Source organism: Thunnus thynnus, chromosome 14 (assembly GCF_963924715.1).
Source record: "Thunnus thynnus chromosome 14, fThuThy2.1, whole genome shotgun sequence".
NCBI lineage: Eukaryota > Metazoa > Chordata > Actinopteri > Scombriformes > Scombridae > Thunnus > Thunnus thynnus.
The window spans coordinates 26,269,780-26,297,236 of record NC_089530.1 but is presented as its reverse complement, the minus strand read 5'-3'; the positions used below and the strand labels follow the sequence as shown (position 1 = coordinate 26,297,236).

Below are 27,457 nucleotides of genomic sequence, written 5' to 3'. Positions count from 1 at the left end.
ATTCAGTCACTGCCATGTCTCATTAATTAATGATGACATATTGTAATAACGTGGTTTAAACAACATAATGGCAGAGGACGATTTAGGACGAAGAAGCTGAATATTTGAGGATTTATTATCACCTTGAATTAGTCCCCAAGTCAAACCAAAAAAAGAAAATGAGGACAGCATGTGAGTGGTGGGTTCATGCAAACAATACAGCCTTTCAGGAGGTCTGGGTCTGCCTCAGGTTTCTGCTTTGGCCGGCTCACACGTCCTCGCTGACAACTTTCTCTCTGCCATGTCTCACTTTCTTTTCTCTGCTTACTGTTAATGTCTGTATTCTGACTTCTTCCTCTCACTCTCTGGGCCTCTTATTCCACATTTCTTCCTCCTGTTTTGTGCTCACCAGCGAGGCGGACACGCTTCCGGCCTGCTGACCCTGACCACAAAATTAACCATGACTATTAACAAATGACCTCAAACCTTTGTTTCAAGGACGGGTTCACAATCTGTCTGTCTTAAAACAACAGTCAGGAGCCTGAATGAACACTGAAATAAGGTTTTCTTGCCATAATCTTTTGTCTTGTTCATTCTGACCATTAGAAGATCCCTTCATCAGTTGAGATGCCTCACCAGACAATAATATTCTCGGTTGTTAACCAATTAATGGTTAACCATTGATCCATACTTGGGAGTGGTAAAATATTCACTTCTTGACCTTTATAGTTAAATTGAGAGACTGATTTAAAAGTCTAAGAATCCACAGCCAAGGCTAATGTTTACCCTGTTCACCATTTTAGTTTGTCATTGGTGACACATGACACATGTCATTAGTGTTGCAGGTGTGAGAGGAAGGTGAATGTGTGAACAGTATGTCATGGTAATCTATTCAGTTCAATATTTGTTGAGACATTTCAGTCTCAGCCAAAGCGATAGAGAAACTGATTGACCAACACTGCCATGCCTTAGAGCCATGCTGTGTTGTTGTGTTAAAAAGGAAGTAGTGGAAATCACAGACTGTGATTATCGTCATGATGCAAACAGGAAAGAGAGGGAGAGGGAGAGAGAGAGGTACAGCTCTAAAGAAAGAAAAGAACACAACATAGCATGATAGAGCGAGAGGAGGTGCGAAGGAAACACCAACACAGGATTTTCATTTTGACACTGCTGATGAATCGGTGATGTCAACACTCGTTCTGATAAGTGAGGAAACTCTAACTTGACAACTAACATGGCTAACTGAGACTGGCTTCAGTGGGTTTACCCTCCTCTGCACCGCTGCCTGTATCCTTCCTGCCTCTGTATCGTGTTGCTCTCTCCGCCTCCTAGCAACAACTCTGCACTGCTGCTCCTGTTTGCTTTCTTTCTTTAACCCGCTCAGCCTCTTTCCCACTCACTATTTTTTTTACCCCCCCTCCACTACCTGTTTTCTTCTATCCTCCCCCTTGTTATCTTGAATTGTGGTCATATTTACGTGAAAACATAAAGACAAAAGGCAAGTGGCAGCAACACAGGATGATGATGATATAATCCTGAAGGTATATCAGTGTTATACTACTAACAAAGACAAGCACAGGCATGGCGTTTCCTCCTCAGACCTCCTGCGTTTGCTCCATTTTTCTCATGGATAATTACCTTCCTGTCCTCAACATCGCCATACAAACAGAAAGACTTCTGGGAAATGAGTGGGTGTGGGGGGAGGGAGTGTGTGGTGGTGGGGGATTCAAAAGAAGAAAGCTGAACAACATGTTGACAAGGCCACAGCTTCCGGATGTCTAATTTACCATCAATAGTCCAAGGCTTAACACACACCTTCCTGGACCATCTGTGGCTGGTTAGAAAGCATTTATTTCAGCCGTAATGATGCTCTCATCAGTGGATCTGGTCTGGGCTTGACTACCAGCCTACAATCAAGATGTTCACATGGGTTTCTTATAGATATATTCCAGTCAGACTCCTGTTTTACTGCCACAGAAGAGAGCAGATTTATGTCTGAATGAGCCCTCTTCACATAAAGTTATGTTATGTTTCCCCTCCAATATTAAAGTGCAAACTCCATCTACTAGTTCTGCAGCTTCAGCGGTTTATTCTCGTGGTTATTTTTGTGCAAATTTTGCAAAAAAAAAAAAAAAAAAAAAGTGCAATGAGATGTTTGTTCTACGGATATACATGAGAGCACATAAAAATGCAGAAGGCACACAGATTCACAAAGTGGCTGCACAGGAAGTGCAGCATGTTTGTAGTTAATCAGAGTTTCCGTCAGTGCAGTGCAAGCCCAGCAGCCCACCAGGCCTAAGCATCGGGGAATTGAAAAATAAAAAAAAGTATTTTAAGAACTTTTATAAACTAAAATCTGTCATACAAGTAGCATAGCTCCTTTAAGGAACAGCTTAGTCCTGAGTGTGCGGTGGAGAGAGTATGAAGTTAGCAGTGTTTACAGTTTAGGCTATTTGTTGGTAAATACATGCTACAACTCCTCCAGACTCAAGCCAAGTTCCCATGTCTTGTTTGCCCTGAAGCTAGCAACAACTTAGGCCCCGGCTCACTTAAGGTGGACTCCATTAAGGTGGACCAGCTTCTCTCATTTTAGTGACAATCTCAGGGGCTCAGAATGGTGCGTCTTCTCAGGGGAACATCTTTGACTGGATTTCTGAGTTTTTACTGTACAGAGACTGCCGTTGCTTGATGAGTACACTGATATGTATAGAAATGATGAAGTATGAGGTGGTGTTCAGATATAGGAAAATAAAGGAGCAGGCGGAGGTGTTGAACAGGGCAATATCAACTGAAATGACTATCAGATAAACTGTCCTTCCTATTAATTTATTGTACTGAACAATGAACAGAAAATGATAATTGTGTAATATTTATTGACCATATCATTTAAAACGTTTTTGTTTGCTAGAAACAGGAAGATCAAAGTAGAACAGGCTCTATTTAGTATTAGCAATAATAGAAGCAATAATATAAAAATGGATTTGAATAACACTTTTATGGCTTCTCATTCCATCAGTGGGATGTTTTGGATATTTATTAGCATTATTTTAACAAATGCTTAACAAAGGCTTGTCTGTTTCACAAGTGTTTGGTGCCAGATTTGCGGTAAACACGACCGCAAACCAGGAAGTCCGCTTGGCTCTCGTGGAGCTGTGTCATTTATTCTCTGACAAACAGGAGCTCATAATGTATTTTCATTGTTCTATTTGTGCTTTATTGCTAACCTGACTCTCTCTCCGACACACACACACATTTGCACTGAGTGCTCTTAAAGAGGCTAATTGATCTGGCGCTGCTCTGACAGTATTACATTTAGCTTTGTTTTGTTCTGTATTATAATCATTGAAGCTGACGTGTGCCCACATGACTAACATGTCGTCTTTTTTCTCCACCGGCTTTCTTTTCTCACCTGCATCCGCCCTCAGCTGACATTTCATCAACATTTGAGTTGTTTTATCTATTGTCTAAAACTGATAAGAGCAAGAATGTCGACTCGACATATGAAGTCAGTGAACCCACATGCTTACTGGTTCTCTACTAAAGCAAGTCTTAATTCCATCATGCTTACTCTGACGATGTTGTTTGAGTAACAGTAATCAGAAAATTCTTTATATGTGAAGTCAGTGCAAATTATTGTAAACATAGTGAGTGTTAGTTTTATGTGATAAACAGCAAAGCGTGTCTCTAACCATTCTGCATCCACTTCTAAAGCTCTGTCGATTCTAATTCATCCAAGTTTCAAACAGTAAACGCACCCTGTCTAGTTCTCTTATAAACAAAGTATTTGTTTATATTCAGTGTTACTCACCGAAACGCACTTTCAACATGTTCAACTTACAAACTTCAGTTTTCTTCCACATTTGGAAAGCTGAATTTTTAAAAAGTAGTTTAAACTCTGGATTGTTTTTGCAGTCTTTTCTCTGCCTTGAGCAATAATACATTTCTTGGCGGTTTATCGTCTCCTGTAGATCAGAGGGATAGAGCTGTCTTAAGCAATGCTTGCTTGCATAACACGTATTTGTAATCTACATGTATGCAATCTTTGCTGACAAAAAACAGAAAGCAAAACAACTTCTGTCACCAAAATAAGAAGCGAGCTCCTTCTTTCCCATTGTGGTGTAACTGGTTTGGAATTCATGTGTTGAGTTTGTTTTGTCAACATGTTAATATGTTACTAACCTATTGGAGAAAAGCAATGTAATGCAGTCAATTTTTATTTTAGCACGCGGTTATTGTGATTATTCCAGGACAGTTGATGTTGACCATGTAGATGGATGTGATGGGACTAAAAAGCACATGGACGTTCATTTGTCAAGTATGTTTCTAACATGAATCTAAATTCACACAGCAACTAAAAGATGTTAAGACTGAATAAAACCTCTAAAACCAGGTAATATTCGTAGCTCTATCTGTTGGGCAAACAATTTCATATTTGTGGACGGCGCACGTTGGATCCTAGCAACATCAGTGGGCCAGATGGACGACGATGCTGTTTGCGGTTTCATTGATTAGTACAAAAAACAGCTTTGAGTCATACTGATTGCATCTGGCAGTAATCTACTGGACAATGCCAGGCAGTGTTTAACCATTGTGGTGTCCACCTGATAAAAGGTTGAGTGAGGTGAGGCGTCCCACCTGTGCGGGGGATGGGCGGGAGACAGCAGAAGACAATGGCAGTAACAGGTTAAAGAGTTGTGTGTCCCTGTGTGTGTTTAAATTTTAAAAAAGGGGAGATAAATGAGTTACTAGCTTGTGTTTGTGTCAGGTGTTGGTTGATGTGAAGTGAAATCATCATCACAAATTGAATGATAGTTAAAAATCAAATCACTTTTGAAGACGCACTTCAATTCCTAAAGAACTTTGCAGATTATAGTGTGTCTAACCCTGATGTGACCTCTGCCTGTGTCTCTTCAACCAACTCTTTTAAAAAGGAATAGCTCACCTGAATATAATGCTGCATGTGTGCCAGGAATGTTTCTGAAAGGTGTGTGTGTGTGTGTGTGTGGGCACATAGTGCGATCTTACCTGTGCAGGTGAGTGGGGCTCCTCCGCTTGTGTGCTTGTTGTCTTGGTATCTCCTGTCAGCTCTCTTACCCCATACTTAGCCCCGCCCTCACAGGAACAGCAACCAATGGGGAAAAGGGATCAGGAAGGGAGGAAGCTGAGAGGGGGTTGAACCTAAAAACAGAAGAAACGAGCCGTGTGTCAACAGCCGTGAGCAGCTTGGCCTGAAGAAAACCACTAGATAAATAGAAACCATCACAAAGAGCTCTTAAAACCTGTCCTCTTTTATTCAACACAAGCCAAAAAGCTGAGTGACTTTTCCTTTTCTTTATAAATCTAACAAATGCGAACAAAGGAGAGAGACAGTGGCACTGAAGAACACATTAGAAAAGCTAATAAACTGATTAAAAATGTACTGAGCAGGAGGTAGAGTGTTCTGGACAGCTTCAGTCTGATGATAAAAGCTGCAACACAAGATGAATAACAGCCTAGCATAAGTTTACCTCCAGTAGATGTTTAATATTTTATAATCAGAAAGAGCTTTCCATAATGTAAAGTACACAGTGCAAAGCTTTTATCATTAGAAAAAAAACCAAAACAGTCTCTTGATATCAGATTATGTACAGCGGACACGTATCCATTGATAAATCAAACTAAACTATATCAACAAGTAGAGCAGCTCGCACTTATTAACCTCCGTCCACCTGCCAAAATGTGACTTCACAAGCAAATGTCTTTCAAAAAGTAGCGACATACGGGAAATACACTGAAGGGAGAAGAGCTGAGACAGTTTATTATGTTGTAGTTCTAAATGTAAAACACATCTTTAGGAATTCACTAATGGTATTACCACAGTAGACTGACAAGGATTTCATGAACAAAACATTTGGCCACATCACCTGATGAGTAAATAGATCTTAAAATTGTAAGGGGCATTAATATTAATACATATAAATATTAATGGGGACCTATTAAGCTCATTTCCAGCTCTATATTTTTATTCTAGGACTCCATTAGAGTAGCTTTGCATGATTTACAGTTTTAAAAAAATCCTTTATGCAGCCCCTCAGTTCAGCCTCTGTCTGAAACATCTCCCGTCTCTTTAAGGCCACCCCCCCCCCTGCCAATGAGCCCACTCTATTCTGATTGGCCAGCTTCAGGAAGCCTGGCAAGGTGCAGCCGTATCAGACTTGTGTTAAGTTACTGCTGATGAAAACCTAACATTTCTTGCATTTGCTGCTTCACATTAAAAGCTTTTAAATGACTAAAATAACAGGAGATTTTTATTGTTACGATTTTATAAGAAATGAAACGTGCTCCTCACTGAATTAGCAGAGCTTCATTAGCGGCGCTATTCTCCCAATAAAAACAGTTCAACATAACAAGATTTAGGGATATTTGGAGCTCTTTGTTCAGCAGATCAGTTAGAAACAATGCAGGGAGGATTAGTACAAGCAGAAACAGCCACAGTGATGATGATGTTTGATGAAGAGCTGCAGACCACCAGCACACCTCCAACAGGTAAACAACTTATGTTACTTTGCCGTGCAGTGTACTGGAAAAACACTCAAAGCGTTCCAGCTCCACTTGAGTCATGACTTGGCGTGACTACGCCCAAAACAAGGAAAAAATGCCATAACGTTAGTGGAGCGGCGTGGTGAACTTGCACGCTTTGTGTGGAGCAGACGACCTAAAGAAATCTGTCATGAGCCGACATAGGCTCAGACTTAAAGATGAAAAAAAACTTTGGAAACCGAGCGTTCAGAGCAGTCTGAAGCATGTGCTTTTTGCTAACAGGATTACTTCTACATGTTTACCTCATTATTTGAAACTTTGGCCACGTTTAATATGACCATCTGACATCGTAACATTACATATATGACAGAGAATAAGGAAAAGAATAACAGGTCCCCTTTAAAGAAATCATTTGACTGCAGAAACCCAACTGAAGACTGGTTACGTAAGTTCATATAAACACACTGACTGACAGCTAAGCACATGCAGGCACAGGTAGAATAAAGACAAGATGTCATGTTTTGCAGACAGAGAACATTTAAGACACAAAACAGACTCTGACCCTACATATAGTATATACACATCACTCACGCTACCACATTAACAGAAGACCGAGACAAAGTCACAGATGTCCTTCCGACCACAGAAACAAAAGGTTGGTCTAATAGCTGTTTTCAGGGATTTTCGTTAGCTTACAGACATTTGTGCTCATACATGTCATTCTTCCTCCTCAGGCTTATGTTTGAGCTTCTCATATTCATACTGCGGACATGCTGCTGCATGCATTTCTGCTGTGCTCCAGATCCATCTATTCAGGGAGTTGAGCAGTCTCAATTTACGACTCGGCATCTCTCTCTGCAGATTTCTGTGAAGCATGTCCACTGCACTGCGCCTATTACTTGAGAGTGTGTGTAATAGCTAATTACAACAACAGGACAAGGTAACTCATGTTCACACATTGTATCTGGCATCCATATCCAGCTAGATTGTGTCTATATCCAGCTAAGAGTTGTTTAGACACCTAAAATTATGCATGTCTCAAGTTCAAATGACTATTTGTGATAATGTTTCTTTTTCTCACATTTAGTTTTATGGGTGGGAAACGGAAAATAACAACATTTGCACTCAGCCAGACTGCAGAGGCTTTTTGGTACCTGTACTTGAGTGCAGACTTTGAAACCTTGCTTGAGAGTTGTTTGGAAAACAAACTATGAAAACAAACTATATTTCAGAGCTGCCCACTTGTGATCCAATCAAAACAGGATGCATTTCAATGCTGAGAGTAAACACGGTGTTGAAGGCAAAAGCAGAAGGAAAAAAACATTAGCATGGTACACACCATGCCGGTAAACTCCCATCTACAGAATGTATTTTTAAGCCCGACTGCACACCGAGTATAAATACACTACCAGTCAAAAGTTTGGGCACACTTTCCCATTCCCTTTAATGAGAAAGTGCGTCCAAACTTCTGATTGGCAATGCATCTATTTTGCCAACACTAATGACTACTGTTCACACACTATAAAATAGTAATGATGAATAACACCAAACCACTGGGAGGTTCATGAAACAAGCAGGGTCGACACCAGACAAGCACCAAATGCCTGTAGAGTTTGTTTTCGGTAACTACCAACACACTGGTAAATTAAAAAACAACAGCTTTAATCTTTAGCTTGTACCAAGATGCTGTTGTGGAAAGCTCCCTTAATACACGACTGGCTTTTGTTAATCATTAATCTAGGGTTGTGCTGGTTTGGATATGAGAGGTCAGCAGATAACGAGAGCATATCACCTCTCAGTGCGCCGAGTTAACGTACTAACTGCCTGAAATATTCACTTGAAGATTATCAAACACCCTCAGAGAAAGTATGAGCAGAAGAGTTAATCAACAGTGGAATGTCTCTATGGTTTCTGAATGCACTCGCTGACACTGATCTCATTATGACCTGTGTGCTCTGCTTCTCACTCCTGTCCTGTTGTCCTGTTTCATTCACAAAAGATAAAGTACCTCCAGACTTGACAGTCTGTTTAACTTTTTTTTCGAAAACTTTCCACTTTTCCTTCCTGGCTTCCATTCCTCAATTTTAATTTAAAATGTCACAGGGATCTTTCTAAAATGTAGTTGAGCTGCGGTAACTCTTTTTATAGCTTTTAATGTTAGAGATTGAAGTGACTGAAGAGGACATCAAAGAATCTCCTGTCCGTGAACGCACTTTATTAATGTTTAAGTCCAAGTGGTTATTTTTCAGTTGACTTAATAGATCAACATTTGCATGTAAAAATAAGCATTTTACCTTTTATACTGCCAGAAAGAATTAAAAAGAACTGTTAAAGGAGCGAGAGGTTTCCTGATATTTAAAATGATTTCTGGGTTTCTCACTGCCTTTATAACTGTTGAGGATAAAAGTATCAGGTACACACAACTAATTTTTTAACTGGAAATAATATTCAGGTCCGAGGTCACGTTAAATGGCTTTTCTGTTCGCAGCTGAGAACACAACTAATGAAGCTGCACTGATTAGCGTAACCTGCTTTTCTGTTAGACGAGCTCCGATGCCAGCACTCAGAATTAGCAAGGTGTTTCATTTCCAGACATTGTATGCAAAAAGGTTATAAAAATATACAGCTACGTCCTCTGCACTGACCAGTTAATATCTGAGTGTGGAGTTAAATTTGTGGTTAACTCGTGAGCGCAGTGCAGAGCAATAAACCTTTACCTAATGTGAAAGAGGTCACCAGGACATAAAATGTGAAGCTGATACATGCTCATACTGCTGACCGCTGTGTGTGTGTATATATATATGTGTGTGTGTGTGTGTGAGAGTGAGATAGCAGACACGGAGGCGTGTCACTCTTCAGGGGCCAGATGCATCAAACTCTGTGTAGATTCGTGGTGAGAACTGTGTGCATGCACAGAGCCAGAAATAAGCATACACGTTGTTTTTGTCAGCTTTATAAAGCCCAGAAGAAGAATAAAATGAATCACACAATAATAATTAATCAACATTATGTTTGTGAATGTGTCTTTGATTGGTATTTTACAGATCTTCAGCTGGTTGTCAAACAAAACAAACAATGTTTTTTCCTAAAAGATTCTGCCTGACACCTTATATTTCTTCTCCACCTCATCACATCACCCTCACATCGCTTTAGAAAAGCATTTGTCCACCTGGACTGAAGTATACATGAGTTGTGCACACTCTGTACATAAATACCAGTTTATGTGCAGGAAATGATGAATGCATGTTTTTTTTTGTGTGTACTCATCGTTTATCCAGCCCCTGGTCTTTGGACAAAGTTCAACTCTAAACTGACAGAGAGAGAAGAATAAAGATCGAAGGGTGACTGACCAATCAGAAGGGGCACATTTACAGCAACTATACAGTGTGGTGTAGTTTCATTAAATGTCATTGGTGTGCTTAAAGACAATATTAAGCTATGCAGATTGATTTTACAAGTTTATAAGCAATAAGGGCTAGTGGGATACAATTTGTATTGGTGTAGTTATAACCTCATGAACCATATTTAATCACACTGTACGTATAGAGGCACGGTAGAAGAATCATAATCATATACTGGAGAAATTTGAGTGTATTTGTATTACATGTCACTTTGCTTGGGTCTGCATTAAAGTCTTCACCGTTTAGAAAAAATACCCTCTGGAAGAGATCAAGAAATAAGGGTGTAAAATGACTAAGAATAACTTATAAAAATAAAAGGCCAGAAGACAACTGGGCAATAATGGTGTAAAATGATTCCCAATCCTTATGTATAAAAATTGGATATAATCAGGAAGAATTATGTAGGCCAGGACATATCCACAAACAGCTCAAAACATGGTCTGAAGAGTTTTGACCAACAACGAGTGACGAGATAAAAGTAACATAATAATTGGTCAAAAATTAGGGAGGGTGGATGATAAGGTGGAGCGATTTGGTTCTTTGTAAAAAGTGCTATTTTGCTCTCCTTTTCTTGCCGGCAATAAAAGAACACTTTCCCTTTTTATTATTAAGAGAGAGTTTTTTTGCTCTGATACATTTTTCTGCAACAATTCGACACAACAACAGTCTGAAATGTTTTTACTGTGTGCAGAGAAAAGTTGTTCAGCTTTGTACTAGGTGAGCCAATGTGTGGTATTTCCGTTCCACTCGACTAAAAGTCTTAGGGTCGGGTATCAAGACCTGCTCTGAGTTGGAAAAGGTTTCAGTTTTCAATTTTCCTTGCAGTTATTTGACACTGTAACAAAATCAGGAAGTGAATTTTAAGTCATGTTTTTCTTTATCTACTTTCTATTCTCCGATCTACTGGTGACATTCTCATTGTGAGAAGTAGGAAATGATCTATTTCACCAAAGAAGATTATGGCTGTGACTAAGTATTATTTTCTTGATTAATAGAAACATTGTTTGGTCTATAAAATGCCAAAGAACTGTTGTTACTGTTTTAAACATCCAAAATTATGAAAAATACCCATTGCAGTTACCAAAAGCCAAAAGTAACATCTTGAAATTGCTTGGTTTGTCTGACCAACAGTCCAAAACTCAAAGATACTTAGTTTACAATCACATAAGACGAAGAAAGGCAGTGAAAATTAACAGTTGAGACCAGGGTTTTCACTGGGTTTCTGGAGGGCTTAGTGCTGGTTGCGTGGGTGGGGTGGAGGGGTGGAGGGGTGATTCACTGCCTGCAGGTGGTTTGGGAGGAGGACTGCCGTCTCAGCCAGTATCCAAGTTCACAAGAATTTGATAAGTTTTAATATATGCTAATCAGGCTACATACAGACAGCTTGTTTTTTATTAGCCTAACCAGCGCGCTGTGGTTGTATAAAACATACTGGCAGTGGATGGGACACTGCCAGTAAAGCAGGTGGAAATATCGCTTTTCTACATGTTTATGCTTGTTGAAAAAGGTGTTGTGATAAATTACTCTTGTTGGCTTTTCACTTGTGAATCTTTTATAGCACTTAGAGTAATGAACATTGAGGTGTGTGTGTGTGTGTGTGTGTGTGTGTAGGAGCTGAGCCCCGCCCTTGGTCAAACACCGACAGAAAGCAGAAGAGAGAACGGAGAACCTAGCGTGACCATAAATAACAGCAAAATACGGTGGAGACTCTCAGCATATTTTCTGTCTGTTCATTCAGCTTAGGCGATGTGAAAAAACACTTGGGTGCTGCACATAAGTGTTATAATGATACAGAAAACCCTGGAAATGCTGGAATGAGTAGATCTTTTGCATTTTTTTTACTTGAATGACTTAATGACTAATCGACTAATCATTACAGTTCTAAAGATGATTATTGTCTGTCACCATGATGAGGAATACAAAAAAGACATTTTACTATTCTCAGTATGTTTTACAGATGATGTTACATCTTTAAGTCCTTTATCTTGAAGGAATTTATCTGTGTTTTAACTTTTTAATTGCAATACGGCTTATTTCATGACTCATGGATTATATAAAGCACTATGAACTGCCTTTGTGTTTGATAAGTGCTTTATAAATTACACCTGCCCCACCTATACATTCATGTGGTGATGTAATTTGTTGCACACACAGTCCGCCCTGAACCTGTGCAGGTTTCAACTACTAGAGATATTTCTGAGCACTACTTGACCCGCGTCAGAAGCGTACAAGAGGATGTTTCGGCATCAGGGAATGTGGGCCTAATAGCGACATGGTGCTAAGAGAGACCACCATAAATAGCCTGTGGGCTGCAATCAAACGAGGTGCTGTAAGAGCTGGAGTCTGCACACCAAATATCTACAGTCAACATCAGTATTCACACTGGGCTAAAGGTTACTCTTCATCCATTACTGTTAGTCACAGATATGTGGGCTTCAATGATGGTTTCTGTGGTTTTTATAGCAGCTTCTGGTTGTTGTGTTCTTGTTAGTCAGCAAGCTACAAGAAGATCTAATAGTGTTAATATATAACAGTGGATTAAAAAAAAAAGTCTGACAAAGCACTTAAAGTCTGACACTCTTGAAAATAGAGGATCTTGTATATAAAAAGACAAATCTTTCACTCCACCACCATGATAATTTATTAGATAACTTTAAAAAAAATTAACAAAACTCTTCAGTTGTTTATTGTATATTGTGTCTGAGCAGCTTATTGCTTACACTGCATTCAGACCACAAACAACCTAAACCACAGTCTATTTGGAGGTAAACAAAGACCATCCTTTTTAAAAGGCAGTTCTCGGTCCGGTTGTTTAGTCTGCATCAGAGTTTCAATTCACAGCTTTCACACCAGCCAAAATGAACGGCACCAACTGGGCAAACACACCAGAGTTCTTTTTAATGGAACCAAACAGGTTAGCAGTAAAAGCACCCTGAGTCACAGACTTTTTGTGCCATAGCAACCCCTGGCCTCACACTGTCTCAAATAAATTGTGGTTACAATTAATAAAGAGGCAAATGTTAATTGAACTCTGATTTCCAGACGTGCCACCTCACTACATAAAAAAGGAATATTACAGTGACGTTCAGACCGACATTAGCTCTGCGTGAAAAAAACACAGCCCTCTTATTCATTTGAATGGGGGCAGTGCTTTGACACAGCGGGGGTGCCGACACAGAGAGCTCCAGCAAAACACGAGGTCAGCCTGACGTCATTCAGCAAGGCGTCGCGTCGGCCAATCACATACATGCAAGCGCACATTCCTGGTTGATTACTTTGTAATGTGACCGCTGTGTTTCTGCTGTTTAATGTTTACTTCACAATTGTCACTACAAAAAGATAAAATAGTTGCCCCTCCGATAACTTTCCAGAGTTGGAAAATTCTCTCTGTGAGTAATTAAGACTGCTGTGCAGTGTGTTTTGGCATCTGATAAGCCTTTAAGCATAAAGCTGTAGCTCTGACTGGACTTCCTGGACTGTATTTCATTTTCTCACTGATCCTTAAACAACACCCAACTTCTTTCGGTCTGAATCCAGCCTACTTCCTATGTTGGCACCGGACATACAGTACCAGCCAAAAAATTGGAAACACCTTCGCATTCACTTGAATGAGAAAGTGCGTAAATTGTGAGGTGCACAATCGTCCAATATGAATGTGATTGCTTGGGCTACTGGGCTGAAATGATCGGTGGAGCAAAGAGAAACTTACATCAGCTGACAATACTCCTACCACACACACACACACAAATTTAAAATAGAAAGGAATTTCTCATTATCAACAAATACTTGTCACTCTGACTCTGCATGCTAGAGGTCATCTCTCTGTATGGTGAGACCTGTTCACTCACACTCAGTGTAATCTAAACTGAGAGATGTGTGTGTGCACATGTGCGTGTGTTTGAATGTAGTGACGAGCGCTGTCGCCGTCCATGTCGATACTCAGTTAATGCATTACACAAACATGCCAAGTTTAATACTAACACATGACTCGCAGTGTGACCTGATGAGCAAAGACACTATGTACAAATCGAAGGCTGCAAAAAATAATCATGTACTATATATTGCCGTGTTTATAGTTTCTAAGATTCATAACTGAAGAGCAGTGGAATACAACAAAAAGTCAGGGTTATAATTCAAGACGCAGCATTGCATCCATGACAGCTGTGGCATTTGAGTAAAACCCTATAAAAATATTACAGACAATCTATGTACATGTTCTTTTGATCACTCTGTACCTTACGTCAGTGATTCACAAATTATGAAACACTGCCACTTGAGGCAATTGGATCATCTATCTAGGACAATCTATCTAGGATCTGATTGCCTGACCCCAGTGTGTCATAAATTTAATTTTATAAATGGCACATCTGTGGTAAAAAATACAATTTTAAATCTTATTGTGTGCTTTTTGGGATCATGAATCAGCTACCGAGAATAAAAAAAAAAGAAAGACTTGCAGCTTCTCTCCTGCTGGATGTTCCAGACACAGAATTTCCGCATTAATTTTATGCAATAAAGATGGACCGATAAAAAGCCTGCAGTGCAGCTGTGGTTTAGGTGGTTGTTCAGTCTTGCAGTGGAAAAAGGCAAATTGCAGCTAATGACAGCAGTCATTACGGGAAGGCAAATAGATGGGAACTTTTACCAGAGAAACTCAGGGTATTACAGAGTACATCCTCTCATAGAGACAGGACCACAAGAAAACATCAAACAGATAGCTTGTAAGATAGGGTGAGGCAGTCTAGTGCCAGTTTGGGAGAAGACAGAAGACACAGACACAGTGGCTGCGTTTGCAGGAATAATGCAACTAATGCTAATGCAGTGAGGAAGGCAACAGTCTCATTAAGCTGTTTATGTGATGGAGTATTTGGACAATGTCCAGGGATAAATTGAATGAAATTAATTTGATTTTGGAAGTAACAGAGAGTGTACGGATTAGACCACTGGTTTTCTTTTTAGCTCTACAGTACACAACATTCAGTGCTTCTTTGGTTTTTCTGAGAATAGCCTAAAAAAATTCCGCTATTTCACATCATAACTGACTGACCACCTAATCCAGTACGTGACAATGAGCTGCACACATGACTGCATTTCAAAACATGATATGGAAATCAGTGAAATGTCCGTATGCTTCGTCTATCATAGTAAGTAAAATTAAGTACCTCATATTGTGTCAATGCAACCACGCTTTATCTCAACTAAGAGCAAAATCCCATTAAGATAATAATGCTATAACTTTCCATGTGCATTAAGTGCACGTGGGTAATAAGGTAGAGAAGAGAATCACCATATAACTCACACACGATTACGCCAGAGCTTTGGATAACCTCACAATACCCCTCCTTTGTGCAATTCTTTAGAGAAACTCTGCAAATACTGTAAATGAAGAGCCATACAGGAATTAGTTGAAGTCTGATTGGTTCCTGTGAAAACATTACACAACTGGAATATCCGGCCTTATTACTGGTTATGAGCCATAAACTGCTAAATAAGTATGTTAGACATCCTCAGGGACTGAGAGCAGGAAGAAAGAACTGAGCAGAGAGAGGAAGAGTGCAGACAATGGTGCAAATAAGATGTGAGTCTATAAACAGATAACTGATGTGTCTAACTTGCTGCCAAATAATCTTTCTCGATATATTTCTGTGCATCAAATCATCCACCTCAGTGTTATATCAGTATTTTTTTTTGGTCAGGTTACACTGACGTCCTGTGCTTGTGAAATCGCTAGTTCCTCAGACACCGCGTTGTCTCCTTGTGTGCACAAGCGTGCAGCGACTGCTCATAACTCACCAGACTCCACTCATATCCTGTTGCCAAAGCACTGAGGGCCGCCTCATTAACCAAACTGTTGTCATCTCTGCCAAACAGTTAATAGAGAGAAGGCACAAAACCAACAGCCTCCCGACGAACAGTGACATATTTTGGCGGTCACATGGCACGTTTCCACTACGACAACTTGACAACCTGTATCCTGGAGCTCCACATGGCCGCAACTTTTACAAACCTGTTAGGCTTTGGTGCTAGGTTCAGCCTTGTGTTTCCGGTATGTTTTACAAAAGCCAGCTTTCCAGTGATGGGCGAGTCTAGTTTAAGGTTGAACTAACGTATATTATTGATTTATCTATAAAATTTCAAAAAATGATGTAAAAATCATCACACTTTCATGCAGGGCAGTACAATAGGACCAAAATCTCATATCCCGTTATAGGTAATTTTGTATCCAGATAACAATACATATCACAATATAGCACATTTTCTGTAAATTCAATGAATTAATGATTCTGGTCTGTGCCTCCCCAGTGTGTGTGTGGAGGGGCAGTCCCTCCCTCATAGTGTAACCATAAATGACAGTAAAACATAGTAGAAACTCTCATACTGAGCTGAAATGAAATGAGTGCACATAAATGAGGTAAATGCCATAAGTAAACATAGTCTCTATTGTGTTTCGCTGTCCACACACGGAGCTCAGCGGAGCGGAGGAGAGACAGACAGCAGTGGAGAATTGACGACTACACTAGTTACTGTAAGGGCAATAAAAGCTTTGCCAGTAAAAAGCCAGTAAGAGTAATTTATGAATGTAATTCATGGAAAAGATGGACAGACTCCAAATGACGAAAAATATTGCCTTAAAGAGTGTGATTTACGACACAACGAAATAAACGATAGAACATAAATATGAAATGATAGACCTTTTTCTATTGTCACGTGTATATATATATATATATATATATATATCGCACAGCCCTCAATCAAATGTCTCGTTTTGTCGGACCAACAGTACAAAACCTAAAAATATTTAGTCAAAGTTCATAGAAAACCAGCAAATATTCATATTACAGAATATTTTGCTTAAATAAAAAAATGACAAATGATTATTGGATTATTAAAACAGCTGCCGATAAATTTTCTGCAAGTTTTGTTTAACAGCTCTTGATCAGTGCTGAAATTTAATTCCAGTGATGCGTCCCCAAAGCGGGCTGACAACAATGGAAACAAAAGCAGAACCTGTGACAATGGCTACTTGCTAGAGTTAAAGGTTGTTAAGTTCCTCAGCAGGAAAGACTGAACCGTGACTGAACTGTGACAAATTCTGCAAACATCCTGCAGGAGACAGTGTCTTCAGTGTTTTATAAGGCCAATGTTTTGACATTAAATGTCTTCATTGATCAGATATGGTCATTATTTCCTTACAGGTTTCTGCTTGGTGACTTCTTGTTATCATATTTGTGCCACACAGTGTCTAATCCCTCTACAGTATATTTTCCCTCATCAAATGTTCCTAGTCTCCCAGCCAATCTGCTACCCATGCTCATTTCCTCCCTACTCATTCTGTTAGCGTACTGGAAAGCAAATGCACAACACTGGGTGAGACTGATGGAAAAAAAAACAAACAAAAAAAAACAACACTGGGTTCCTCTGGTGTTAAATAAACAACGCTAAGAAATGGGACTTAATTTGGGCTCAACAGACACAATAGTGTTAAGAAAAGGTATGCAAACAGGAGAGGGAGATAAGCAGACGACACACAGCAGTGACACGCTTTTCATTGAACTGAAAGTAACAAGCACAATTAGGTTAGAGTACTGACTGGCCAGTGTTATATATAGTCCCCAGTTTAAGAAAAATGCAGACAGTAAATGATCCTAAACAACAAGACAAGGCAACCAACCTAAAACCAACTGAGCATCTGTTTCACCTGGTGAAGACCAGAATGAGGGCAAAGAGCTCCTGAAACCAGCAGTACAGGCCTTGCAGGCTGCAGTAAAGGCCTTTCAAAGCATCTGTGTGTGTGTGTGTTGGATTTCAGGCTGTCAGTGGAAACTAAATCCTATGTGCTTCTAACTTACATTACCGCCAGCTATTTTCTCATTAATGCAGGTGCTATTATTTTTAAAATCAGTTTTTTTTTTCCCTACCTTCCAACGGCCCATTGGTTTTACATTTTAGTACGCTATCAAATTCAAATGGCAGAGACCTTAAACTTTCTCAGCATAGCTAATGCATCATTATGAAATAAACGTCCACATTATGACGTCCTGGTTTTCATTGAATTTACTTAATTTTAGAGTGGTCTGTGAATCCTTTCCGGTGGTGCGTTCAGGTGCTGAAGTGACAGTCTGATGACAGAGCTTCTTCTTTCAGCTGCCACATAGCATTGCATTCATAAGCTATAATGTTTGGAAACTTGACAGGGAATACAAATAGTTATCAGACTTTGGAGCTAACCCCCTTTTACATTTCCAGCATTTGGGGAAACAACAGACGTGACTTTTTAGCATTTATTAACTGACACACTGTAGTCTGTGCTGTACATTTACTGCCAAACTGACAACTTACTACTAACCTTTTCCCCTGCCCTGCTCGCATCCACCGTCACTTCTCTGCCCCTCGCTCTTTCCCACTCGCTACGCAAACATACTCCTTAACGGAGCCACGCTACCGATAGTTTGCCAGGCAACGACACAGAGGTTGACTCACGTACCGGAACAGCGCTGCTCAGAGACTCCCAAACGCTGTCGGATATCAAATATTATTATTATTTTTTTTTTTGGCCTGGTGGGGGTTCTCGTTGTGTCATTATAGAGAAACACAGATTCAGTAAACGTTCAGCACGTTCAGTAATAATGGATTACTCCTGGAAAGCTGTTGATGTAGCACTTTTCTCCTTATGAAAATAACACGGAGATTATTCGACCAATGAGAATTTAGTCGGACGAGAGCATATCGACCAACTAATCGACCAGTCGACCAGCAGACTACAGCCCTACTTGAATGAACTCCTCAGAGTGGAGGACAGTTTTAGCTACACAACAGTACATGAACGCACCATTCCTCTACACTGACATGCGCTTAAGTTAGTTAACAAAGAGATACCTCTGCAAAGTGGTGACATTTTCACAAGAAATTCTCAGGCAGCAGCTCTGAGGAGAAGATAAAGGCTCTTTCTACAGAATGACTTGTATCGATTCAGTTTGAGTCATAGTATAGCGAGGAGGAAATGGTGCTGAAGCTAGCAGAGAGACAGGTAAAGGACCAGAAGAGGAAACACTAGCTGCTACTTTGGGGACACTGATGGAGAATGTATATCTCCGCCATTGCAATTAGATCCTGGATAAAAGATTGTTTTATGAGAAAAACTGTAATAATCCTAAGTTATGAATGCAGTTGTGTTTTTCGGTGGGTGGTGCACTACGTTTTAAGGTAAGGTGTATCACCTGAACATCTAATTGAGAAGATTAAGAGAATTCTGCAAAATATCACAAAAGCTAAACTATGGCTGTGTGTTTTAGGAAATGACTGACAGAGGGTGTAAGCAGATGTTAGTTATTTGGCTCAAACATGCAAAACCACTGGTATGGTCCTTTAAATATGATGACTCCTTTTAAGTTTATGTTCACTTGTCTAATAACTTACTGTCCCCTAAAATTTGGGGACCATGTCTAAAAAGAAAATGTCAATTTAAAGTTGAGAGCAAGCACTTTAATCTCAAAGTGACTATTTCAAATCTAATCTGCTGGAGTGCTCACTTACATACATGTTCTATGTGTTGAGTGGCCATTACAGGTAATATCAGGGTCTATTTATTTCTTCCTATTGCCTTTAATGCCTATAAAGAATTTAAACCCACTGATGTATTTGCCACAGTCGGGAGCTACAAGCTGTTGGCAGAATGACTGCAACATAATGGACTAGGAGTGTCCATGCAGCAGTATATATCCCTGTAAGCCGTTTGTAATTGTAATTGTTTCGGGAAACAGTGGGAGCAAAGCACTTCCAAGGCAGCAGCTGCTTCTGACTTCGGCAGATATAATAAATATAATGTATTCATGATCATTATTGGTGATATAGAAACCTGCCATTCTTATGTTTTATTTAGATACTAAAGATCTGGAGATCACAGTGGCCAAACTGAACAGTCATTCATACATTCTGTGTGCTGGTAAAGGATAGCAGAACCGGGTAAATTTATATGTAGACCTATTTTACAATATGTTGAGAAACAAATTGGGGAAGTGGAGAAATTATTACATCATGTAACATTGCTACAGACATCTGTTAGCTATAACAGCCACCATGAATGAACATTTTCTGCAAAAAAAGGGCTTTCTGAACAATTATCAAGGTATGTAGAGCCATAGGGGGAACTCAGACACTCAGCAGCCAGACAGTTCTCCGTCCTCTGTTTAAAAGTGAGAGATTGAAATTAAAATGAGAATTGCTGGTCAGACCTTAAAGGCCAGTCCACTTAAAGTGAGCCTGGTCAGGTTAGGCTAATGCATTGTCGCTAACTTCGGGGCTAACCCCCTTCAATAGACGAGTCTTTTCTTGGTATTGAAAAGCTGCAGCGTTTATTAACTGACACATTGTACATTATACTGTACATTTACTGCCAGACTGACAACTTACTGCTAACCTTTTCCGCAGCTCCGCTCACAATCACTGTCACTTTTCTGCCACTCGCTCAACCACACACACCCGCTATGCACACACATTGCACACAGCCCTATTCTTTGACAGAGCTACGCTACTCTAATACCAGTCCCTTTCATGTAGATGTCCTTTGAAGAATGAAGAGAAGGAGGATGACTCAAAACATTTCCACAAAGGGTGTCATCATAGCCCACTGATATTAAGGATCCTGTGAAATTTTAGCAGCAGCGATTGTAATTTTGCAGTGGCGGTGCACCAGGGCAGAATGAATATAGGGGAAACACTGCCTGTATTATTCTAATTAGTTCGAGGAAATAGTTTTGCCCACATTGGACCTGAGCAGAGGTCAAATCACCCAAAATAACTGAAAACACCTGTGGGGTTGTGTAGGAGCTCTATTAACCAATCAAATTTGTGTTGGTTTGTATGTCTATTCTCAAATGCTGATGCTGGGAAAGTGATAATTAGCTCCAGATGCTATATATCCTACGGAAAAACCGTACGCTTGTTTGAGAAGGGAAAAACAGTGAGCTGAGCTCTGTCAAATGTGCCTCCAAAGCTATCTTAGTTACATGTATTTTCATGCTCGTGGAAAATGAAAATGAGCCACTGTGGTTTACTGTGTGGTTAGCACATACAGTGGAACTATTTCTTCACCAACAACAGCTGCAACCAATGACTGCATGCAGCATCTCATTAGTGCTGTTCTCATGGCCGAGCTGCTGATTTGTACACTGTTGTAACTGAACAGAAGCCAGATGGGACGATGGGAAGATTGGTGACCAGTCAGTGCTGCGCTGACTGTACGGAGATTAAATTTATATTGATGGTTTCATCTAGTGAACAACAGAAAAGACAACAACAACAAAAAAGCTAAATAAATGCAACAAAGAAAAAGTTCAGGCTGATGCTGCTCCTGGCTGGCGGTCAGCTGGTGGAGCAGACAGGTACAGCCAAGTGGGAGTATTTCAGCTCTGGTTGCACAATAATGTTAACTGACACTGAGTTATTATGGTGAATTTCATCGTTTTTCTTGCTGACTCCAGGGGAAAGATGGTGGCAGTGTGAGTGACAACAAATTTCTCTCACCATAAAATGAAACAACCGATGGCAGCAGGAAGGTTTGCTTGGCCGCAATTTAATCATTTTTTCCTCTGCTCATGTTACTGCTAAATGTGACTAGCTTATCCGCTTACAGAGGCTAGTTAGCAGAGTTAACAAGGGGATGTTCATTGTTTTATTGTAGCCTTTCCATCCACTGTTCCATATCATAAAGATGCAGACAATGCCTGTCTTGTTGCAGATTTCTTAGGTGAGCTTGATTTAAATTGGGTGTGATCAAGAGCTAACGCTGGTCTGGTCTGGCCTGGTTTGAAGTTTCACCGTTGGATATGTTGCATGCAAGGCAAACTGGTACGAGTAGGGACTGTGGAAGAGTCTATCTAAAGAGGACAAAGCAGATTTCTGTAACATGAATGACTACACTATAGTTATAGTACAGATCTGATGGGATGTCACCAGAATTAGCAGCACCCTTGGGCATCTTCAGGTCTCCCATTTGGGGATGTGCTGAAATTACTGACCTTGAAATGTGAGGAAGACTGTTAATGAGCCAGATCTTTAAATTAGAAGGAATGGCGTCACTCTTATAGCTCAAAATGCAGAGCTTTATTCAACACCTCAGACAGACACATTTAATTTAAAAGTAACACCTTTGAATGCTCTCTTCCTCTCCCTTCTTTTCTCTGTCAGCATTTTACTACGCGTCAGATTTATTTACATCGATATACTGCCCTTCTCTACCTGTGACAGCTGGGTGGGAGAAATTAAGTATGTTTATTTTGATGCTGCGGATCACTACTAATACAAAACATGTCAGGATTGTTGTCCCATAAAAATTAGATTGTGTGGAGGCCTGAATATAGGCTCGTGATCGTACTTCGATTAGTGGTGCAGCCCTAGATACACCAGAAAGGACTGAGCCCCTCGGCTGAAAACAGTCTGAGACTAAAAATCATGCAGATCCAAATTCCTCTGACATCTGTGTACATGTTGATGTTCTAGGGAAAAAAACTCCCTATGAAGATGACTTATTACTCATTGCTGTTCCTCTCCGCCTCCCTAGAAACTGTAAGTCAGCTGCCATCAGGAGTGTCTGGACTCGTAATGAGGAATAATTCATTAGATGACATGCATTAAGTGAATAAAGAGGGAAGGAAAGAACGGGTAGAGAAAATGCCTGAAAAAAGGTCACAGGATTGATTTAATTAACAGGTGAAAGCACATTACGTGATGGTCAAAGTTTCCTTGAGCAGGAAACTGGAGCTCACTGACTGCTGCTGAGCTGGAAGAGACAATCAGCAAGTGTCTCCTCACATGATGAAAAGGGAAAATGACTAGCTATCCATGCAGAGTGCTGGATGTTTCTGAGTAAAAAAAGAGGCTCACAGTTAGTCCATTTCCTGTGTCAGCTAACATCAAAATAACACAGTCATGCAGTTGCTATCTTTTGTGGTCATGAAACAGAAACAAAACTCAATATCTCTCCGTCTACCATAGCAACTTGATACTGCAAATCAGCAGCTAATTGGATCTTCTGAGTATGCTCTTCCCTAAAATCTCTTTCTCTCACAGTGACTCACAAACACACACAAACAAACAAACAGAGGTCATCTTAACTTCCTTTATCTGATGTAACTGATCACAAGACATATGTTGGGACATGCTGTTCTACGTTGGGCTACTTGTATCACAAACTGTTAACCATGCATGCAGTGTAGGGAGTAGATACAGAATAAACAGAGATAAAACCCCATAATACCCCTGATAAGAAACCCGGTGTGCAGAACAGAAAGCTAGAGATGCTACAAAATATGAATCCAAGGTAATGGATCCATGTGTGAGCATATCACAGAGCCAAACTTACAAAAATACAAATCATTTAGCTCCACAATTAGGTATTCTCCATATTTTCCTTTACCACAAAATCTGTAGTAAGACCTTAATCAATACAAAACTCAAAAAGGGACATTTGGTAAAGAGCAATTATGATCTAAGCAACTAAATGTGCTGCAACTAAATTATTTTCAATATCGATTAGAAACTGTGAAAAATGTCCATCACAGTTTCCTAGAGCCTGAGGTGATGTCTATGGATGGGAGGACAAAAGATTTTATCGGGGATTGGGATAAACAAAAAATACCCATGATATGTTGATCGTGGTGAATTTCGGGATAATCGTACAGTCCTATATTGATTCCCTGATTTATTTTGAGCTGCCACATGAGGGAGCCTGCATCTCTCCAGTCCATTTTCACTAAAAAAAAAAGATGTGTCCTATCTGTGATGCAATAAAAATATTTGTCTCTTGACAAATTGTAAGGTGCAGTGATTCCAGTATGTTTTAGAGTTTTAAACATATTTCGATGATTATCGGGACAATATCGTGAATTACAGTTATTTTGGCCAGGATAATCGTGACATGAAACTTTCATATCGTCCCACGCCTAGTGATGTCATCATATGTTTTGTTTAGTCCGATCAACAGTCCAAAACCCAAAGATATTCAGTTTACTATAATGGAAAACATGGAAAAACAGTAAATTCTCACATTTGAGAAGCTGAAACGAGGGAATGTTTGGCATTTTGCTTGAAATTTAGCTTTAATGATGAATCGATTATCAAAATAGTTGGGGATTAAATTTCTATTGACCTACTGACCGATTACTCAACTTATCATTGCAGCTGTGTTCAGCAAGTCTACAACAAATGCTGAGGCAGGGTGTGACATAACCACTGGCTGGATGACCCAGGGTCAGTAAAGGTTTATGCAGGTCAAGCTGATTGGCCAGTCACTGGCCTGGACTGGCCAATCAGAGTCATGGGTACACAGTTTAAGACAAGGCGAGGATATTTCTCTTTGTTTCATAACGTTACAAGTACAGTTAAGCTTTGCTGTCGGTTTCCTGAGTCATTTTTAAAAAGATGAGCGAAAAAGAGAGGTGTGGGCGAGCTGGGAGAGAGCGGCGGTAGCGAGAACAAAGCAGTGAATGAGAGAAATAAAACTTTCTGATTGTTTCACGGCAGTTACGTTATAAAACACAAATAAATAACCAATCAAACACTCAACAGATGATTTACTGTGGAGACAGACGCTGATAAATTTCTGTTTGAATTTCCTCCTCTGCATTTCCCCTTTTCATTCATTGCAATTCAACTGTTGAGAACGGGTGGCTTGCGGAGGCAGACAGAAGGAGCTTGGTGTGAACAGACACAACACAAACAAAACGCCATTATGTTCTTTCTCTCACTCTTTTATTTTGACGAGAACATGTCTGCAGATCTCTCAGCGCTGTCTCAGTTCTTGACACAAGAGTTTTATTATCAAGGTCATCTATAGTCACCAAAATGTTATTATAAATTCTCTTCTCCATATGTGGTCCATACTCTCTCTCTCTACATTTATACACCATTCAATTACTGATCCAATATGTAATATCTAATTTTATATTTTGCATATTTGTGTAATATATCAACATTAGATAACATAACTAAAGGAAAACAACCATCTAAAAAGGGAACTTCACTGTTGTATGTATTATGTATAAAATGAATATATCACCAAAATTATGGGAAAAAAGAGTTTTTTTTAATTTTTTGGTTGCCAGAGGCCGGTATAACTCTGATCTACTGGCCAAGTGGACCAATAGATCAGAGTTATACTGTTACATTGGACACTGTGAGGGGTTAAAGAGTCATATTAGTCACCTTCTTTGGCTGATTTATGTTTATTTAAGGATATATTTATATATGTAGAAAAAGCTTTCAGAGAATAAAACATGTCTTTACTTTGTTCTCTTTTCCTCCATGATGTTTACTAGCTTGTCATAGTTGAGCCCCATTTTTTTAACAGCTAGACAAAAACTGAAGACTACCAAATGTGGTTAGGACCTCTCTAGCTAAACATAGCATGGGACACAGAGCTGACACACACACACACACACACACACACACACACACACACACACACACACACACACACACACATCTGTATCTGCAGCAACTCTGGAAAATGTTGCTCATGTGATTAAAAACTTTTATCTTGGAGAGCACATATGGCATCAGAGAGAAATGGAAAGGCGAGAGGAAGAAAATAGTTAAGTTCTAAAGGTTTAAGATTTAAAAAAAAAGTTGGTTAACAGAGATAAAAGATAGCTAACAGGCAGACAAAAGCACCGTTCAGTATCTTTTCTCTCAGTTATCTACTTCAAATATTGGGTTAACGTTAGCCTACTACTCTGCCGGTTCATGTTTGTGTTAGTTAGTGTCTCCAACGTTACACTTATCACTTAATGTGGTGACAGTTAAACTTAATGTTTAAACTGGCCGTATATGGGTTGAAATAACACATATGTTCCTCATGGATTCATCTGTTAGCCATTTTTTTTTCTAGTAACTGATCCATTGTTTAGTCTAAAAAAAAAAAAAAAAAAAAGTCAGAAATTTCCCACAGCCTAAGGTGACCACTTTAAAATCCTTTTTTTTTTTACCCCCCAAAAACTCAAAGACATTCAATTTATTTAAATATAAAACAGAGAAAAAGAGTAAATACTCATATTTGAGAAGCTGTTACAAGTCAATGTATGTTTGTAGGTTTTGTTTTAATTGGCTAATAGTCTTTAAATGGTTACTCGATCATTAAAACTGTCGATTAACTTTATATTGATCAATTGTGACTCATCAGTTCAAAACCAGACCTCACTACATGTAGGGTTAATGTTACCGATTTAGTTAATTATTGCTGTAAAATATCTTTATTTTACCAGAAGAGTTTTACTTTATTTTGTTATGTGTAGTTATTGTAATCTTCCTAAGGAGCATACCCGAGCTTATTATAATTCACATGTGACTATTACTCAAACGCAACTGTACTCATAACCGTAGTTTCACTCACACACACACACACACACAGACACCAATGCTAAAAGTTACCTCAGAGGCAGGTTAGCTTACTTCTTGGAGCGGTTAGATCGTCGTGTGATAGAAACGTAACTTAACGTCCTAACAGAAAAAAACCCCGCTCCGGATTGCGTCAACTCACTTGGACTGTTTTCGTAGCCGTCCTTATTCAACCCAAAGTCACTCCAGGAACCGGGGAAAAGTTAAATAAATCCATGTGTCTTTTTTTGTGTCGGCGTCTAAGCGTCGTGGGTTGTTGTCATTACCTCTCCGCCGACGACTGAGGGCTAACCGGGGCTGACTGTGTGCTTCGTCTTCGTCCCAACGGCGATGACGCTGCGGCTGGTTCTCCTTTGGGCGGAGCTAGGCACACGCGCTCTCTGTGTCTCTCTCCCTGTCTCCCTCTCTCCCTGTCTCCCTCTCTCTCTCTCTCCCTCTCTCTCTCTCACTCTCTCTCTCTCTCTCTCTCTCTCCTCAAGGTGCCTTAATGAGTGGACTCCACACACAAGGGTAATTAGTCCGATACCTGGCTTGGTTGCCCCTAATTAACTGACATCAATTGTTCATGTACACGTGCACAAATGCACAGCAGCAGCGTCAAGGTGAAGTGTTGCCATCATGCTGCTTTCAAAAATAAAGTCCAAACAAAATTGAGGTTGTGAATAATAAACTGTTCACTGATGTGCAAATGGAAGTAAAGCTGATCAGTTACAGGTTAATATGTATTATTAACAAGAACGGGGCTGTGAAAATGTTTCAATAAAGTTTGTTAACTTGTGCAAACTGTGGCTTTCAAAGCTGAATGTGGTGCTTGTTTGCAGCTACAACGAAGCTGATTATTGACATTTTCACCTGGTCCTAATTAACTGACATCCATTGTTCAGGTACACATGCACAAATGCACAACAGTGTCAATGTGAACCAATGAAAGTGTTGCCATCATGGTGCTTTCAAAAAGTCCAAACAAAATTGAGATAGTGAATATTATGCTGTTCACTGATGTACTTAACGACTTAATATTTTGACTAAAAAACAACAAACAAACAGAGTTACACAAATGGAAGTAAAGCTGATCAGTCGCAGGTAAAGATGTATTGTTAACAAGAACGGGGTTGTGAAAATGCTTCAATAAAGTTTGTTAACTTGTGCAAACTGTGGCTTTCAAA

General features: G+C 39.7%; 1 protein-coding gene across 3 annotated transcripts in view; it reads right to left on the bottom strand.

The window, feature by feature from the left end:
• The window catches only part of b3gnt2b (UDP-GlcNAc:betaGal beta-1,3-N-acetylglucosaminyltransferase 2b), a 33,286-nt gene extending 6,652 nt beyond the window's left edge, over positions 1–26,634 (bottom strand). The window contains exons 1-2 of one of the 3 annotated variants that reach the window (XM_067610714.1): positions 26,434–26,634; positions 5,005–5,157 (exon numbers count right to left, since the gene is read on the bottom strand). The gene's annotated coding sequence lies outside the window, so the exon portion shown is untranslated. The other 2 variants (XM_067610716.1, XM_067610715.1) reach the window with 2 other exon arrangements.
• Positions 26,635–27,457: the final 823 nt, after the last annotated feature.